The sequence below is a fragment of the Camelus bactrianus genome, chromosome 30, assembly GCF_048773025.1.
Source record: "Camelus bactrianus isolate YW-2024 breed Bactrian camel chromosome 30, ASM4877302v1, whole genome shotgun sequence".
NCBI lineage: Eukaryota > Metazoa > Chordata > Mammalia > Artiodactyla > Camelidae > Camelus > Camelus bactrianus.
The window spans coordinates 19,341,979-19,358,496 of NC_133568.1; the positions used below are offsets into that span (position 1 = coordinate 19,341,979).

The 16,518-nt window shown below is 42.4% G+C and overlaps 1 long non-coding RNA gene across 2 annotated transcripts in view; it reads left to right on the top strand.

The window, feature by feature from the left end:
* The first annotated feature begins 680 nt into the window (after positions 1–680).
* The window catches only part of LOC123618645 (uncharacterized), a 28,366-nt gene continuing 12,528 nt past the window's right edge, over positions 681–16,518 (top strand). For both annotated transcript variants that reach the window (XR_012503342.1, XR_006727097.2), the window contains exons 1-2: positions 681–903; positions 6,764–6,868. This is a non-coding gene — a long non-coding RNA (uncharacterized LOC123618645). The remainder of the gene's footprint in view (positions 904–6,763; positions 6,869–16,518) is intronic.

Sequence of the window (16,518 nt, forward strand, 5' to 3'; positions counted from 1 at the left end):
CTCCGCTGAGACTCTGATAAAGGCCAGCACTCCATCCTGGAAATGTTATGTCAGCTCATGATCTATCGAGCAACTACCGCTGCACTTCCAGAGCACATCAGTGGGAGCAATTCTTTGTATTTCCAAGAAATCAGATTCATCTGAGAAATCTTCACAGCTATTTTCTCATCTAAAAACAAGGAAAATAAATCCTGAGTGGAGAAGTGACCACTATCTTCCAGTCTGCATCATCCACTTTATATTGCTACATACTTACTCAAGCATGACTATCACAAACACTGTTTCCAGTTGTTTACTGGCCATAACTTTAATGGGGGGAAAATTAATTCTGATAGGAGTCACAGAAACAATCACTGATCTAGCCATTTCACTACTTCAAGACAGAGCAACATCTAAAACTTACTCCATAACTTGCTAATGTAAACTGTTTGCAGTACTCGATACCCACTAAGATGTTAGAAGTGTATCTGGTTTGAATAAGCCCTTCTCTGTCCCAGTATCTAAGTCTCTTTTCTGAAAATACTAGTTATTTATTAACGGAGTAAGCTGAGTAAGCTTTCCTTAAGTCTAATTTAAATAAAGCAGAAGATAAATGAACTATGTCCTTGGATTTTATGCCATGTTGAATAAATAACCATGTGCAAACCTTCAGGAACACAGTTAAATATGAGAATGAATACACATTCCCCCAAAAGACTCATGGTTGTCCTTGACAATCATCTCAAAAGATTAAGAGCACATAGCAAGTCCCAAGACTCACCTGTCTGCAATAACTCGGCTCAGTAAACCTTTATCAATCATTTACCATGTACAAGTGACTGGGCTTGTCATCTCAGCGGGCATAAAGATGAATAAGACATGGTACCTGCACCAGAAGAACTTATTCATTTCTCATCCATTCAGGTATGGACACCTTTTTTAGTTCTCAACTTTTCTGTTCCCAATAAGACTTGTGTTAGACAGAATCAAAGCATGCCCTGCCCCTGTGGCATAAGTTAAATCTATAGTCAAAACACCCAATGCTAAAATAGAGGAGGAGAAAAATATAAACAATTTTTCCTAGAAAATCAATTTGTGTTGATTGAAATTTCTTTCCTCAGAGTAGTTTTATCTCAAAAAATTCTTCGATGAATCTGCAAGTATCTGTTCTCATTATAATTTTGCTTCTGCTGTGCTAAGACCCATAGGGAAAATCCTGTGCTTTCTTACATGTAGCAGGGACTCTAGCTTCCTTCTCCTTAGCAAAGCACAAAACGAGTGAGATAAGGCTGTTGATAGAAGGGACTCCATCATGTCTGTGCAATTTGGAGAGGTTCTCTTAAGCTGAAATTATGAGCACAGACAAAGTGCTGAACGGGTCCTGCCCAGAGACAACCAATCCGAATAAGCCCTAAGGAGATGTAGTGTATGAATTCATTTCAGCAGTTTGAGATAAAGAAATGCCACCCATGTCAGGAGAGGTGGAGTTAAAACAAGCAGCAACCTTTTCTCTGATAACCGGGAGTCTTTGCCCACCCCAGCCAATTAGTCAGCCTAGTGCATTGTCGTTTGAGAAAATGCTTTAGCCTGAGTCTGGACTTGCTGGAGATTACACAAATCCTAGCAAAGTTTTTGATGTATGTGTTGGGAGGAATAATTTCCCTTATATCTTTCTTAGTTACCAGCTGGGGTCCCTATAACAAAAGACAGATTAACAAGAGAAAAATAAACAGAAGTTTAATAACATGTATAACTCATGTATGCATAGGAGAAATCTAGAGAAAAATAAGTAACTCAAAGAGATGACTTAGCACTCCAGCTTAAATACCATCTTCAGCTAAAGGCAAAAGAAGAAAGGTGTGAGGAGGGGCAGTTCAGTTATGGGGAGGCTACTAGGAGAAGCAAGGTTTGTCATTCAGATTTAAATCAATGCCTTTTCCATTGATAAGATTCTCTTAAGATTTAGAACCATCCTTCTTTTCCTGGTACAGACATCCCTAAAAGTGGAGATTTCCTCTCTAAAAGTAAATTTCGCTTACAAGAGGGTAACTTCTACTGTGTTTTCAGGGTTTGTTGTTGTTGTTGTTAATTACCAGCCAACCTCTATTTGGGAAGTGAAAGTAACTGAAACAGTGCTTCATAAGTCACATCATACAAGGCCTGCGGTTCCAACATGTGCAAGGATGCTGGCCCAGTCTTACCCTCCCACTCAGTCACCTTATTAAGATGTCCTCCTGGTGTCCATAAAATGGTGGTAACATCTCAGCCAATTTTATTTTCACCTGGGCAGGATGACTGACAGCATAGATACTTCATAAATCAGGCAGCCCTGAAGTTCCAGGCCTTTGTTCTATGTACTGTTCTCTCCAGTGAGTGATCCCAGCTTGTGTTTGATGTACATGCACAAGAACAGGTTGTTAAACACCCACATTCCTGCCGCGTTTCACTCCCAGCTTGGGCAGCGAGCCTTCTGCTCCACCCATCAGGACAGGCTTTCCCGTCCTTCCTCATTGCTCTCAAACACAACAGTAAGCTCTGTGTTTTCAGAACTTTTCGTGTTTGCTGTTTCTCAAAACAATCAGCTCAAAATAATTCTTATGCCAAAGATGCATCTTTTGGGGTGGCATCCTTTGCTACTCTTCAGATGGTACTTTCTGTGCTCCCTTTGAGACCCCTGAATGAGTTCAGTCTAGATTAGAAGAAAGGGTGGTCCTGCTCACATAAACTAAGAGCTCCCCGCAGGTGGAGAAGATTAATGACAAACTTCCGGATTGAGTTCTTGGGGTACCTGAGGCTCACACATTTGAGAAAGCCCTGTACCGTTCCTTCTGCTCATGTTTGTCCTAACATCCTTGGCCTCCTTCCTGCCTCATACACCTGTCTCCTCAACCCAAATTTAAAGAAGCACTGAAGACTCCCATTTGAAAGGATGCCCCTTTGAAATGGGCCATTATTAGTGCAAAGATAAGCTTTCTCCCATAGGGATTTCCCATATATCAAATCATCACTTTGTCTAATTTATGTGGACAATGTAAGACAAATGTAAGACTATGTAAGGCAAATGTCTTACAATTTTATTTGTCAATTCTACCTCAATAAAGCTGAGAAAATACCAACAAAGTTTATTTCAAATTGTAGTTGAGTTAAAGATCTGAGTCCATTAAAGTAATAAGTAAACAATACTTCATTCATTATATGAATATTTTAAAAGATGTTATCCAAAACAGTACATTGAGATTAATGCATTAAAACATTTAGGGAACTGGGTAGAGAAGACAGAGAAGTTAGCAGTTTCAAAATGATCAAAGTTCTACTGGAAAGGCTAGCATCCTCCCAATTTTCTAGGTTATTTGACCTGGAATCTCTTTTTTAATATGAAAAATGGTAGACATGAACCCTTTTCTGCTTTCAGCTCAGCTTTTCCCAGTGTGCAATTCAATCATATGCAATATTTCATGAAATAAATCAGTTTGAATATTTCTCAACAATGAAAACAATAAAGGGAAGAGCCATGAAACTAAGAAAATCAGTTGCTGTAAGTATATTTGTATAAGTGATCCATGATACTTAATCCATAGGAACACATTCAGAAATATTCAGAACTTGAAGTGACCTTGAAGTTTTTGTTGCATCCATTTCAGTTTAAAATACCAAAGCTCAGAGAGATTAAACCACACTCAATCATGTCTCCAGTACATGGTAGAAACCTCAATAAAAATTCATTTAATTAAACAATCAACTAATTAAAATAAAATCATTTTCCTAACATGATTGCTACAACCTGTTTCTAATGAGAATAACTGCCAATATCACAGATTTTCTTTTGCTCAAATGAGTTAATTATGACTTGCTTGGAAGAATGTCCTGCTCACAGGAAAGTCTGAACACATGTAAGAGCTGATGATATTGACGATGGTCAAAATGATGACAACTCTGAGGAACAATCCCGTCACACAGAAATCCCCCAGTTCATATGCTATATCACTCTGCCTGCTAGTGAATTAGTCAATGGCCACAAATTCCTTCTAGCCCAGTATGCACACCGCTTTGCAACAGAGCATTGCTGGCTTCCTATCCAGCACGCAGAATGAATTGTGATTATCTCTTGATCAACTAAATGTGATAGAGCTGATGCTGCATGAGTTCTGGAGTCTAGGCTCTAAAAGACCCTCTTGGAGCCTCCACATTTAAAAAGAAGTGGGGCGACACCCCTTTGTGATTTTACCCTTTTTTGAAAATTATTCTTAAGAGTCTAGAATAAGAACCTACGTGAGTCCTTCCCTGTGATCCAACCACAGGCACTTGAAACTTGGTAGAAAGGAAGGTGTAGCTGAGAATCAATGCCCACACCTGCTCAGGGCATATTAGCACAATAACAGAGGCTTCACTCCAGAGGGCCAGGCTCTTTTCCTTTCTTTCCCAGGACTCCCCCAAGGTGAAACCCTATTACCCAGGAATGGTGTTTTAATTCACACCTAAGTGACTAGACCGCAAGCTGGAGCCTGGGTTCATTTGCAAGTAAATAAAATTTAGCTTTCCTTTTCTAACAGTCCTTAAGGTCAGTGACCATAAGGAGCTACTGGCAAATTTTCATAACCAAAGGGCAAAGTTTGGCTTTGAATGCTAAGTAAGACTTTTTAAGATAAAAATCAAAGCCCTGGCTGGCTTCCTATAGAATATAATTCCCCCGCCCTTTTTCCTCTGCCTGCCCTCTCTCTATTGAAAGACACAGTATTCTTTGTATATTCATCAAAATATATTTGATACCAAAACAAACTGAAGCTCTATCAGGAATCTTAGCCTGTTGGAACTACCTGGGGGTTCCTGGGTCTTTTATTTTGCTGAAGCTCAGCAACTCAGAGATGATACAAAAGGTAAATGAAGAACCAGGATCTACAATTAGTAGTTCTAGATTCGTTACTTTTTTTTCCTATTACAGACTGACACCAGGACAGTGGTCTCTAAAGTAGAGTGTAGGAAGCAATTATTCAAATTGTTTCATTATTTTTCTTTATTTTTAACTTAAAATTATTTGATTTTTGTTTCATTTATTTTTTACCATTTTATGTATATTTCACAACATAATATAGCAGGACTATAGTATATGTATAGAACTTATAAATGAACAAATAAATAAATGTCAGGGTTGTGTGCTCAAAAAAATTGTACAATAAGGATGATCAATCAAAGTAATTTAGATGCCTTTGCTTTTCGTTGATGTTGAACTTTAACTAAGTCCAGTGTTTCCTGAAAGCAGGAATGGTAGAGAACTTCTCCCACCGTTTTATTTTCCCAGAAAATGCAAAAGACCACCAAGGCAAGACCCACCTCTGCCCTTCTCAGGACCGACTGGAAAGAATTAGAAAAATTAGAACCAGCAAACGCTTGTTCTGAGATGATCAGAGCTGGTTGGTCCTTAGAATTATTTGTTGTTATGGACACAGTGGTTTCCCCCCAAATTCATACATTAAAGCCCTGATCGTCAGTGTGTCTATACTTGGAGATAGGGACTTTGGGGAGGTAATCAAGGTAATATGACGTTGTAGAGGTGGGGCCCTAATCCTATAGGACTGGTGTCCCTATGAGAAGAGACACCATAAAAAAAAGGACACCAGAGATCTCTCTTCTTGCCCCCACCCCACGTGCAAACACAGAGGAAAGGCCATGTGAGCCCACAGTGAGAAGGTGGCCATCTGCAAGACAGGAAGAGAAGCTTCACCAGAAACCAACCTTAAGGGCACCCTGATCGTAGACTTCTAGCCTTCAAAACCATGAGACAATGAGATTCTGCTGTTTAAGCCACCTAGTCTATGGTGTTTTGTCATGGAAACCCAAATGGACTAAGACCGCCCAATGCTTAGTACAGATGTATGCTACAGGAATTAAGAGGGAGGACAAGAAAGACTTGATGAAGTGGGGTTTGAAGCATGGATGTTGAGACAAGATAGTTGGAGATGGTAACAAATGCGTGTTGGCTGGAAAAGTCCATGATCAAAGTGCCAGCATGGTCGCGTTCTGGTAATAGCACTCTTCCTGGTTCATAGCCAGTGCCTCCTTCTGTGTCCTCACAGGGTGGAAGGAGGCGGGATCCCTCTGGAGCCTCATTTATTCCCATACACAAGGGCTCCACCCTCATGACTTAAGCACTTCCCAAAGGCCCCCCTCATCTTTGAGGGTTAGAATTTCAACGTATGAATTTCGAGAAGACACAAGGCCTTTTCATTGGCCTCATGATGCCAAATAGAATCACTGCAAACTGTGGGGAAAGTATCCACAAATGGCTCAGAGAAGCATCCTTAGGCAAATGACTACACTGCCCTGAGTTTGGGGAAGGGTTGGGCCTCTGGGTGCCAAGAACTGTGAGGAGGCAGAGGTACAGAAGAAAGGGGATGACTCCCAGACACGGTCAGTCCATCTCCAAACCTAGTCTCCCTCCTCCAGTAACCTCACTTTCAAGGATGGTGTGATGTCCATTTTAACAGCACTCAGGACATTAATCTGGCCCTCCTTTCTTACACCCCTTTTGTTCCTAATATTCGTAACATCTCACCCTTTGGATCAAATTTTCCTTTGTTCCCTAAAGAAATTTTCTATTACCAGTATAAAATCTCAGGCTAGAGGCGAGGGCCCATGCGGTCTAAGTACCTGCAGCTCTAGAAAGATGGTGATACAAGCAACTGAAATCTACAGTGAGAACCAGATGCCCCACCCAGGACCCCTCTTGGCAGGATCACACCTAAGTCACCTGATCATGCTGAAACCTTATTAATCTTTTTATCCTTAGGAAGGGCACATTCACTCTTCGGCTGGAAGGAACTTTATGGGCTTGGGTTTGCAAAGTCAATCAGAAAGGGCTATGAGTTTCCCCCCAGCACACCCTCTTACCCAGGTAAGATTTTAAGATTTGCATGTGGTTTTCAATCTCAGGAGCCTGGCTCTTCACAGCCATTGTTAAGTGGACTAAAAGTACTACCTTGTAGGACCAACATGTTTTATGTTGAATTTTGAGCTCCCAAAATGGAGATTGGTGAACAGATGTTGGAATTGCTTAAGACAGTCTCAAGGATTACCATTCCTGGTTTGCAAAAGACGTGCCGTAGCAAACCTCCACCTGGTTTATCCCGTCTCCCTTCAACCCCCTCCTTGGAAATATGTTGCAAAAGAGCCCTTGCTGAAGCCAGGCTGCCACATGCTGCTGTCTCTGTGGTTGCCGTGACCTTAGTTACTATTGCCTCTTATTCAAAAACACTAATCGAGTCACAGTCCCACTGCAAATGTCACTTAACTTGCTGTTTTAGTGCTTTCTCAGGAATTGCAAATAAAAAATAATGGCACTTGTAATTAACTCAGAATCAGCTATATAACCTGTCCCTCAGTCCGTGACGAGTAAAACTTCAATTAAAAAGTAAAGTTATTAACAGAGTAAGGTTTGGTCACACATCTGTCATACAGAGTGTGACAGGACACAAAAATTACTTCATGCCACCAGGGAGGGAATCACTAGGGCCCTGTGGTAACTTTATTTTAGGGCTTTCAAGGATCAATAACTCCATATATAAAGCAATTAAAATTACTCTATATATACAGTCATATGATTAGTCACTGGCTTAAAAAATCTAAATAGAAGTATTTATCCTAGAGTCATGAAGTGTAGAATAGCAGTAAACTACAAAACTAAAAGAAAAAAGAATCATGAAGCAATGCTAAGAAGAACATGAGAAACTTACAGAAATGTCTGCAAACTACCCAAAAAGTTAGTTATTAGAAACCTTCAAAAAGATGTCTGACAGAATGAGGTACAGCTCACATCCGCTAGGATGGCTATCATCAAAATAAGGGGCAATATCAGATATTCACAAGGATGTGGAGACTCTAGAAAACCTCGTATACTGCGAGTGGAAAAGCAAAATTGAACAGCCACTTGGAAAACAGTTTAGTGGTTCCTAAAAAGTTAAACATAGACTAACCAAATGACCTAGCATGTCTACTTACAGGTATGTACTTATCAGGATTAAAAACATATCCACACAAAAACTTGTACACAAATGTTCACAGCAGCATTATTCAGAATAGCCAAAAAAAATGAAAACAACATGAATGTCCATTGATTGATAGATGGAGAAACAAAATATGGTACCTCCATGCCATGGAATATTATACAGCTATAAAAAGGAATGAAGCACAGATATCTGCTATAACATGAATCTTGAAAACATTATACTAAATGAAAGAAACCAGACACAAAAGGCCATACATCGTATGATCCCATTTAGATTAAAAAACTAGAATAGGCAAATCTGCAGAGACAGATTAGTGGTTGCCAGGGGCTGGGAAATGAGGGTATAGGGAGGAAGTCTTTTTCATTGGCAAGGTCCACAAATCATAGTGATGGATTAACAAGAGAAAAAAAAATTAAGTTTATGTATTTATTCACAGGAGTCACACACACACACACACATACAAAAACCCAAAAAACAAAAAACAAAAAACTCAAGGAGGCAACCAGCTGATTGGGGCTTATATATCAACTTAGGCTTAGTAGAAGAAAAGGAGTTTAGTTTTAGCCAGTTAAGAGGGGGCAGTAAAGAGCTTTTCCTACTAGTTCTCAGTTGTATTTGAGGCAAAATAATCTTAATGCCAAACGGTCCTGTCACTGATTGGCCCATTCTTCTGTCAGTCCAATGGCCCCCTTACCAGAGCATCTCTCTTTAGTGGAGACAACTACTGCCTTCGGGGAGTGGAGGCTGCTAGCAAAGAAAATAAGTGAGACAATAAAGACACATACAATTCAGAGTGAAGACAGAAGCATCAATACAGGCAGGGTTCTTGATGTTAAAGAAGTTCAGGATAAGCTTCCTCAAAATGTGCCACTTTTGCATGAGGATTGTTTCGCGCTGAAGGCAACTGAGACCCTGTGGTTTCAGTAAAAAACCTGCTCCTCCCTTAACTAGCTGGAGGAACATAAATTGGGGGTCTTTTCCACAAGGAGATTTATTACTGGAGATAAATTTTAACTGAGTGGCCCAGCAGTACGGCAGGGTAAACATCTAATTGCCCAACATCTGCTCTGCTTTTCATCCTATAAATTACCCCCCCCCCCCCCATTCTTGGAAGTTCCAGGCCCCTATCCCATTCCTTAGCTCGGAAGGCATATGTACCTCCTCTTAACTTTGTCTTTGAACCTCTTATGTATGTGAGATTCTGGTACATACAAAATTAAATTTGGTTGTTTTTTTTAAAGCTGTTTCACATTGATTTGATTATTAGAGCAGCCAAGAGAACATCTGAAGGGTAGAGGAATGTTCTTCCCCCTCCTACCTGCCTCGGTGTATGTATTGTATCAGGATTGTAAACTTTAACCTGCACATTGGGAAAATGTAATTTTTTTTCTTTTTTTCATAAGTAATCTGGCCTCCCTCCCATGATTTTTACGATTTAAGAAATTTTAATTAAAGGTCCAAACCTGCTTAAAACTAAGTCCAATCTAATAATGTCAACAATACTTTACAACATGTCCAGTAAGTCTTGAATAAAAGGGTTCAGCTCTCAGATAGCTTCAAATTCCCCCAGACTCTCCCCTGCAGACGATCCCTGGATGTTTAGGGGAGAAACATGTGACTGTTTGCTCTGCCATCATTCTCGGGTGAATTCGTCAGCTAGCGTAAGGTATGATCTGGTCTTCCCTGGTTTGGGCACTGCTCTGGAGGTACACACTGGCTCACCACCATCCCCCAAACTTTTCGACCCTCACTGCTATAGCCTCTGGCCAGCCGGCTATCCTGGCGGTTCTCTGCTCTTACAGACCTCCACCAATTCCATCCTCAGCTCTCATGTCCCTGTACCCTCCCCCTGTGGGCCTAGGGAAGGTCCCATGGCTCTCAGCTCAGCCTCCTGCAACATGGGATCCCAAAAGCCAGGGATAGTTCAACCCAGGGCCTCCCATACTAGAGCAACGGGCACAGCTGTCTCCCAGGTGAGCTGAGCAGGTCTCAGAATTGATCCCAAGATATTTTCAGAGTCCTGATAAGCATCTTGGTTTGTCAGAGCCCCTCCTCTGCTCTTGGCTTTTCTCTCTCCTTACTGGAGTCAAAAGAGGCAAAAACCTGGGTACACACAGCATACTCCGGTCTCCTACCTCCCTCCACAGGCCCTCTGGGCTGTAATCCCCTGGGGCTGGAAGAATCAGGCTTTCCTCCCTTCCGTCATCTGGCAATACGTCTCAGTTTTCACTATCAATTCGTATCTCTGCTCTTCAGCAGGAGAACTATATGGGCTGGGTTAGCCAGAGTTGGCCTTACCCTGTTAAAGGAAAAAAAAAAATGAGTGGGAAGTGGAATGAATTGGAAAAATCTTTTCTTAATTCTCCTCTGCATGTCAGAGGCTGAACACTATCTCCTATTTCCCAGCCTTCACATTGTCATATGACAGACCTCCCAGTCCACACGCGCTCCCTCCCTGGGCCCAAGGCAAATGGATGCTTGGGGTGAACGAGGTGACAGTCTGGTACTCAAAAAGGCAAAAGAGGAATAGACATTACTGTTTTTCAAAACATTGCCCTCTGCCATACATGTACACCCTATTTGATGGGGGCTTTAGTAGTTAAGATTATTAAGGAACGCTGGAATAGTTTTGAGTAGTCAAAAAATGATACCAAAATGTATTACTTTTTTAGATTTAAAGTGCATTTCATTGTGCTAACAGTAGATGCTCTTATACTCCGAGGAAATACAGGTGCATATAAATGGGAGACACATAAGGGTTCATAATAGTGCCCTGGAGCCAGACAGCCTGAATTCAAATCCTGACTCTGCCACAGACCTTGGGCAAGTTGCCTATCTTGTGCCTTCATTTTCTCGTTTGTAAAATGGGGGTGATAATTCATAAAGTGTTTATGATAAATACGTAAAATAACACATATACTTAGAATAGTTCCTAGCATACAGTAAAAAATGTAATAAATATTGTCATATGATGCATATATAATTATGATATGCAGGTAATTGTGATGTGACTCTTACTCCCCTATATATTGCAAAAAATATGGGCCAGGTGCTGTTCTAAGCATTAAAAATTCAAGTTAAGACAGACACAGTCCTGCCTTTACGTGGGCATCGGAGCTGAAGACAAAGACCTGCACTAGCTCACTGTACCTAGACAAGGTCAAGGTGTCCTCTTTTAGGGAAATCCTCAGTTAGCCAGAGTTGCGTGGCTTCCCAGATGCCACTCAGGCTATCCCCAACTGACACGTGTGACCTTGGCCAACACTATTTAACCAGTGGCCTTCCGGCTCTATCCACGGTTCCATTTGTGTATCCCAAGGTCTTTGGTTCTCTGCAAGACAACCCTGGGATTGAGTTCTTCCATCAGTGATACACATGGGGCCAGTAGCGACACTTGGGCTTTGAGGGCTTGAGCCCTAAAAAAGAAAGGAAAATAAAAACAATGGAAGACAAGAAGGAGGGAGGGAGGGAGGGAGGAAAAGAAGTGTGGTGTGAGAAGAGCTCAAGACAAATACTACTGTGTTGGCCCAGGTTCTTGCTCCCTTCTTGACATCACACAAAGCATGGGATTAATCCACCCGAGTGCACAGTGGGAAAGAGGGTCTGATGAGGGGAGGCGGGGGGGAGCGAAAGACCCACGGTGCCGGAGCTCACCTCAGAGGGCAACGCTGAGAGCCCTGCGGAAGGCTCTCCACCCTCAGGCGGCTCAGGACTCAGACCAGCTCCTACAACACCCTGTTCTTCCTCTTCACTGGCCCCACGATGTAGCCGTTTTTGCTCGGAAGCTCCCATCAGCCGCTCTAGCCTTAGAGATTTCCGCTTTTCTAAGCCAGCAGCAGAGTGAGCCCTGGTGTCCCAGCCGCTGCGCCCTATCCAGCCCAGAGCAAGCCCACAGTCCATTTTCTAAGACATTTACTACCAGGAAACAGATAAGAGGTAACACAAACAAGCAGAGAGGGAATTACCAAGATAAGGGCAGACCTTGCAGCCAGCCTCTAGTTGTTTTCTTTACAAAACGAGATTGAATTGAATGTTTTGCTTTTTCCAGAAAGAGAGAGCTAAGGTGACTGAATGTGCAGGTTTGCCCGGGATGGAGGGGGCTCCTGAGACCATAGACCTTCAGGGCTAAAACTGGGAGAGCTCAAAGGTGCCCCCTGCCCTCCTTCAGACTGAGCTGCCAGACTCAAACCTGTGGGAAGTCCCCCATCAGGGCTGAGCAAAGGTGGGAGTTAGGGGTCCTCCAGGTGCCTGTTTGTCTCAAGTGGGCAATTTACATTTCTCAAGGCCATTACTAAGGAATCACTGGGTAGGTGATTCCTGGCTCCCAGGAACCCACACAGCCTGCTCCTTCCTCACCTAGACAGGAAGGAGGAGTCAGGGAGGGCTCCACCTAGGTGCTCCCTGGCCATATTTTAGGGATTGAATACCCTCTCAAATTTAAGAAATCCTCCCATCTCTGACCCCTCAACAGCATTTTGCAAACTGCTATTTCCTGGAAGATTATCTTGTAAACCATCTAAAAGTTAATCTGGTTTCTTTGTTGCAGGACATCCACCATGGTAATGTGCTGTTGTGGGGGGAAATTTTTCCTTCTCCCCTTCTAGGTTCTTTGGCTGGTCTATTCATTCAATTGACATAAGACAGATTAACAGGAGAAAAACAATTTTTAAAAATTGTCTACATACAGGATCCCCGTAAAATTACAAGACCCAAAGGCAGCCAGGGAAATGAGGTTTATATGCTATCCTGATCTATGAAATGGGACCTAGGGGTTCAAAGGGGAGGAAGGTAACTCACAGGATGATCAGAAGAGATTTTGATCACAGATGTTTGCCCTGCCATATAGAAAGGTCATTCAGATAAAAAGTTACTTCTGAGTCAGGCTGCCGATCTAAATTCCTTTAGGTAGTTAAGGGAGAGGCGATAGCTTTTCTTGAGTCTGCCGGGTCCTGATGGACTTCAGCTCAAAATAATCCACATGCCCAAATGGCACATTTTGGGGGTGGCATATTCTGCTCTCCTTCACTGCTGAGGAACATTTCTTAGAGGGACACAAAAGATGCAGCCCCTCCCCACCTATTCAACTACAGACTTTCCTCCCTTCTCTTCAGGGAGTTACTGTCACAGCCCCCAGCATGCATGCTCTGAAGAGCATACGACCCTGGGTTCTTTGATTTCACTAAGCAGCTTTGGACCTTCTCCTGGTGACACCCAGTGTTACTGTCATGGAAAATTCACACAGAATGCTGGTGGGGTTTCACTGAGGTGAACCTAGCACCAGCCCAGCCATGCCAAGCAATGTACTGTGTGTGTTTGTGTGTGTGTGTGTGTGTGTGCGCGCGTGCATGTGTGTGCGCGCGTGCATGTGTGTGCGTGTATGCACACACTGGCTGGCTGCCCTACTCAATTTTTTGCACCTCAACCCAGGTTGAAAGCACCATTTCTGCTGGCTTTGGGAGGGCTGTTGAAAGTCTCTCCAAAGGCCACTGTGCCTGTGTGATTTCTTGTACTTCCTAAAAATTGTGAGGTCCAATAGGTACAAATTCCAGCCAGTGTAATTCTGGGGTCATCCCCTTATGTGCCAGCATATGTGGGAGTCACTGTTAAAAATGGTAATTTTGTTATATTCTTGCTTAAATGTACCATTGCATATGCACACGCTAGGTTTTCCAGTAGCATTAAAGACTGTTGAATTGAGAGATTGGTTAAAAGCAATACACATTATAGTTCTTTTTTCCAATGATGCACCTTTCTCATTTTTTCCCTACATTTTGTTTTTGCAATTTTTTAAATGGCAATAAAACCAACCAGTGCTGATTTATATACTGAAAGTAGGCTCTCTGAAGTAGATTGGGAAGTGGAGTTTGAATTCCTGAATTTATTTATTTCCCCCTGCATCTAATGTGGCTTGTCTGTCATTCTGGTTCTGAGTGCTGATGCTAAGGAAGAAGAAAGTCCACCTCCGGCTCCTACAGGGCATTTATCACCTGTAATTTCCCAGAAGTCCTGCCTCTAGTCTCCAAATTCATTTCCTCCAGCACAAATTGACTTTCGCTGAGTTGAGTTTGGAGCCAAGGTGTTTTGCAGGTTCAAAGAGGTAAACTCTGCAAGCCACCGGGCTGGGCCCACCACCCTGCGGCTCCCCTGGAGGGGGAGCTGCTGTCCTGCCACACCCTCTGCTCAGCACCAGGCAGTCTTCACCCCACAAACAATCCAAGTTGTTTAATTAAAAGATTTCCAGCTCCTCATTTCCTAAGTGGAACAGAATGGTAAGTGTCCCTGCTGTAAAGTAAATAATGGAGATCAGTCCTCTCTCATGCATCCTGGTGAGGGAAGCTGCTCTTAGAAGAGCTGGCACCCTTTCCAGCACAGCACTCTGGGCTGAGACTCACACATACGTGCTATTAAAGTTGATTTCTGGAAAGTGCCATTAGAGGTATTTATTCAGAAGAAGCCATGTATTTGAATGGTGTTCAAACAAACAGGCCTTTCTCCTCTCCCCAACCTCCAACCTGTGGGGCAACCTTCTCTGAGCTTTTAAAAAATTGATGACACCCTTGCATAAATTCCTTCTTTCTGTACCAGCTGGTCTCAACTGGCAGTGGACCACCGCTGAAGCTGTCTAAGTGGCAGCTTCCTAAGAAAAACTAACTTCCTTTCGTGTCCTCCCCAGTTTTAGACCAGTTGAAGTCACCTTTTCAAGAACAACCTGTCCCCTCTTTCCACCTGCAAATGAGGGTAGTTCCTTTGGGCAGCTCACAGTACAAAGTGTGGCAGGAGCCACCCAGGTGTTCTGCTGGCCCGGGGAGAGGAACAAAGTCCAGGGCGCACAGTGAATTTTAGGGTCCTAGAATGTGACAGGGGGCCCTAGAGAGGATGCATTCCTGCACTGCGCTGAAGAGGAGGCTGAGGCCCTAGGTCATCGAGCACCCGGCAGCGGGGAGGGGAAGAAAGCCAGGGACTGCTGGTTCCTGTGGACTCTAATCTGGACCACCCAGAGGACCCACACCTCCACTGCTCCCCAGCTGGGACTTCCCTTTGCAGGGAAGGAAGCCTGAGGGCTTAGGAAGACAGACCAGCTTCTAGATGGCAGCCAGCACTGTAGGGTGAAGACAGGGCAGGACCAGAAAGGACTGTGGGCTTAAAAACAACTTTTCTATGCTTTCCCTTTTTCTTTTCTTTTTTTCGGATTTAATATGCAAAGATGGGAGTTAATTATTCTCCTCAGTTCATAGCACATTATCATCGCTGTCCCCTAAATGGCCCTCTGTTGCTTTGTTTATTTGCTTTATCTCCAAATCTTTATCTCCAAAGTTTTATCTCCAAATTCATTTCTCCTCACAGGCAAGCATTCTAATCTGTTAAATCAGTGTCTTTTTATTTGTATGTGTTCTAGCAAAATGGTATTATTGTGTGGGATATATGGATACATGGGTAGAGAGATAGACCTCTATATGATAGATACAAGGTTTTTATTTTGAAACAATTACAGACACACACACAACATTCATTTTAAAAAATTACAGAGGCACACGAAAAGATGTTCAACTTCATTACTCATGAGAGAAATGCAAATCAAAAATCACAATGAGATACCACTTCACTCCCATTAGGATGGCTGTTGTTAAAAAAAAAAAAAGCAATCAAAACCCAAAATAACCAGTGTTGGTAAGGATGTAGAGAAACTGGAAACCTCCTGCATTGCTGGTAGGGACATAAAATGGTGCACTAGAAAACATTGTGACAGTTCCACAAAAAGTCCTTAAACATAGAATTACCATATGATCAAACAACTACACTCCTAGGTATGTACCCAAAAGAATGGAGAGCAGAGACTCAGATACTTGTACACGAATGTTCACAGAAGCATCATTCGCCATAGCCAAAAGGTGGAAACAACCCATGTCCATCAACAGATGAATACGGATTTTTTTTTAAAGTCAATATACGCATACAGTAAAATGTTATTAAACCACAAAAGGGAATAAAATTTTGATCTACATTACAACATAGATGAACCTTAAAGGCATTATGCTAAGTGAAATAAGCCAAAAAGGATACATATTGAGTAACTGAAATATATAAGGAGCCTAGGATAGCCAAACTCATAGAGACAGAAGGTAAAATAGTGGTTACCAGGTGCTGGAGGGAGCGGGGAATGAAGAGTTTTTATTTAATGGGTACAGAGTTTCAATCTGAGATGATGAAAAAGTTCTGGAGATGGATGCTGGTGATAATTGTACAAAATGTGAACGTCCTTGATGCCACTGAACTGTATACTTAAAAAGAGTTAAAATGGTAAATTTTAGTTCTGTACATTTTATCTCACACACAAAAAGACATGTGAAAAATTCCCTGCCACCAAAAATAAGATTCCAATAAACATCTTTGTGCCTGTCTCACGATGGCGCTGTGTGAGAACTTCTCTGGGATACATTCCTAGAAGCCAAATTGCTGGGACATTTTAAATTTAACCAAGTACTGCCAGGTTGCTCTCCAGAAAGGCAGCTCCAGGCTACACTCCCTCCCACCCGCAGAG